Source organism: Betta splendens, chromosome 10 (assembly GCF_900634795.4).
Source record: "Betta splendens chromosome 10, fBetSpl5.4, whole genome shotgun sequence".
NCBI classification, from domain to species: Eukaryota; Metazoa; Chordata; class Actinopteri; order Anabantiformes; family Osphronemidae; genus Betta; species Betta splendens.
In genome coordinates, this window is record NC_040890.2 from 405,269 (window position 1) to 408,439 (window position 3,171).

Sequence of the window (3,171 nt, forward strand, 5' to 3'; positions counted from 1 at the left end):
AGCCATCCTGTACGGTGTGGTCTGCTGGGGCAGCAGCATCACAGCGAGGGACAGGAAGAGACTGGACAGGATCATCAGAAAGTCCAGCTCTGTCCTGGGCTGCACTCTGGACACGGTGCAGGAGGTGGGTGAGAGAAGGGTCCTGGCTAAACTGACATCCATCATGGACCAGGTCTCTCACCCACTGGAGGACTCACTGTCTGCTCTGGAGAGCAGCTTCAGTAGCAGACTGATCCACCCTTGCTGTGTGAAGGAGAGATATCGTAGATCCTTCCTACCTGCTGCTGTCAGACTGTACAATCAGAACTGTTGACCACATCCCACCACAGTCACTCACCCACTGCATCAGTGGTTTATATAGCAACCTGCTCTGCACAATATTTGTGTAAATCTGTGAACAATCATGTATATTGTTACCGGTACAAATCTTATACCCATTACTGTGCAATAACCCTGCAATGACCTCATACTCACTCTAACTGTACTGTACTGCTTTGTACTGTGCCAACACAAACTGTTCTGTACCTGTATTCTTGCTCATCTGTACTGCTGTTGTGAGAGGTAATTTCCCCACTGCGGGACTATTAAAGGTTTTCTTATTCTTATTCTTATTCTTCTTTGGGAGCTTTTAAACCACTCTGGTGGCCCAGTTTGCTTCTCCAGTCTACAGGAATATATCCCAAGCAAGATTTAATTACTCCCCTCCTACCTTAAAGGGCTCATATCATGCAAAATCCACTTTTTAGACATTTTGGAGCATTCCTATGACTCTATGGGTCACATATACACACACTGAGCACGGTAGTAATGCATTTCCTGCTTTTTTCACATTTTGAAAACGTAAATTTTCTCACCCAATGAAAACAGACCACGACCTACTCTGAGGCCGTGTCCCAGTTGTCGTCACCTTGGTCGGAAGTTCTCCCTGCAAATCCTGAACCACCACCCCCACAATGATCCCGAACCAAAACTGGACTTCCGCCATTTCCCCCCTCTCACTCACCGTGAACAGACAAGCACGGCAGCGTTCAAGTCCTCCCATAGAAATAGTTCGGTTCTTGGGTGTTCTAACCAACACCAAAGTCTATTCACTTTAACAAGGGATCAACAAGTGAGGATTTGTGGGTCACTTTTATTTTTAACGGACCGGTGCCAGAAACACTGCCTATACGTATGTGCATTTCAAATGAGGGTGCGTACAATGCTGGATTTGTTTAACGGCTCCTGTTGGAAAAAAAGGATCTATTCCTACAGTCCGTCATCCACTCACTGAAGTAAGTACATGCTTGATATTTATAATGTTTTAAAAAGTTAGTTTGTCCATTTAAATGTAGTAACCTATGTGTGGGGCAAGTTACTAGCTAGCTATGCTAATGGCTACAGCAAGTCGAGCCTTTGTCCCCTTCAAATGTGCTCATGTGGGCTCCTGCAGCCACACACCTGTGTGGAGAAAAGCTAATGACTAACGGCATCGAGCGGCTACAGGCAGGGAGCGGTGGGTCTAGCGTCTGTCCTTTTTCTGTAATCTCATACACCTGCGGGGAACAGCTCATCGTTATCGCCCTTCCAGCGGCGACAGACAGGAAGCAGTGGATCTAGCTCGCTGTAGTAAGTTTGTGCTTGATACTTGTGATATCTAAATATGTTAGTTGGGTCTGTTTAAAATGCAGTAACCCACGTGTGAGAAAAGCTAATCGCTAGCGTCGCTAACGGCTACAGTGAGTCAACTGAGCCTTTGTCCCTTTCAAATGTGCTACTCTGAGTTGGCACCTGTGTGTGTGTGATGGGCCTTCGATTGGCGACAGGCAGGAAACGGTGGATCAAGCTTTTGTCCTGTTGACGTGCTGCCGCTCCTGTTTGTGTTGCGTTAGCCGTTAGCATGTCTTTAGGCCTTTGCACTTTAGAGCTACAGCTGGTCAATCGCTACAAAAAGAACCTGCAGATGAACGCGGTTGTGTTTGTTATTACCCCGTCCTGTGTCAGAGCCTAAATCAACTTGTGATTTGGGGTTATGTCATTGTTCTATCAAATTCTAACATGATTAGTTGGAATGATTACTGTGTTGTGTTGCAAGCTTAGTTGCTAATTAGTCACATCTCTACAATAACTGCTGCTTATCTGGTCAGTTACCTATAGCTTGTACCATAGCCATTATATTTGTAGGACCAATACAATTTACAGTAAATGTAACAGTCTTTTCTATACTGTAGGGAGCCACATCCCAGTTACCTACATGCAACGAGGCTGTCAAACAGAGAAATCACTGCAGACTGTTGGTACACAGGCATCTGCTGCCCAGCTCAGGAGTAAAGGTATGTAAGTTTGTATGTACCAACAGTAAGATAGGCAATAGAAGATTTTAATTGGTATATACTGTTTAGATTTTATATTTGAATTGTAACAACTGTTTATCTGTTGTTTTAGCACAGACAGGCCTGTCCTCTTGTTTGGTTTAATTTTTTTTCTGGTATTGTGTGTTCTTACATTAGAGAAGGTTTTGACCTACATAATAATGAACATTTCACTAATCTACAATTCTGATTGCAGTACCTTTTTGTTTCGATGAGGTGATGCTGAGGACAGCCACAGCTTCCATCTGGTAGAGGACTGCTTCCGCTCAGTCTTCCAAATAGTGATGAGAACAAGGATCACCACATCTCCCTGTTTACCCTACTTTCATGCATTTCGTCTGCAAGGCCCTGCAAAAGCTTCTGTCCTCAAACCCCCAGACTTCTTAATTAACTCAGTAACCTATACATTGCACATTGGAGTGTGAAGGTAACAGTTTGTTCTAGCTTTGGAGTAGTGGTGCATTTTTTTGGTTTACAATAAAGTTGGCTTTAACTATTATGTATTTCACTGAACTCTGTTTCTGAAGGGAAAACACTTTTATTCAGGAAATCATAGTATTGAAATTACATGTTTTTTCTCTTTCTAATATGGTAAGCTATAAAGTTGAAGCGGCCATAAATAAAAAGCATATAAATTATATATAAATAAAAAATAAAAAAATTCTTTCAGTATTGCACTCACAAAAAACACATTTTTACTCAAATGGTAAAGGAGTTATTCCACAGGTGGTTTACATCCATCATACAATGAGTGTTTTAGTGTTTTATCCATCAGGAAACTCTGCCTTCATCTACAACCCAAGCATGAAGAGATGGCAAC

The 3,171-nt window shown here is 42.7% G+C and overlaps 1 long non-coding RNA gene across 1 annotated transcript; it reads left to right on the forward strand.

The window, feature by feature from the left end:
* The first annotated feature begins 1,827 nt into the window (after positions 1 to 1,827).
* On the forward strand, positions 1,828 to 2,850 carry LOC129604785 (uncharacterized). Its single transcript, XR_008695991.1, has 2 exons — positions 1,828 to 2,312; positions 2,548 to 2,850. It is a non-coding gene; the product is annotated as an uncharacterized LOC129604785 (long non-coding RNA).
* Positions 2,851 to 3,171: the final 321 nt, after the last annotated feature.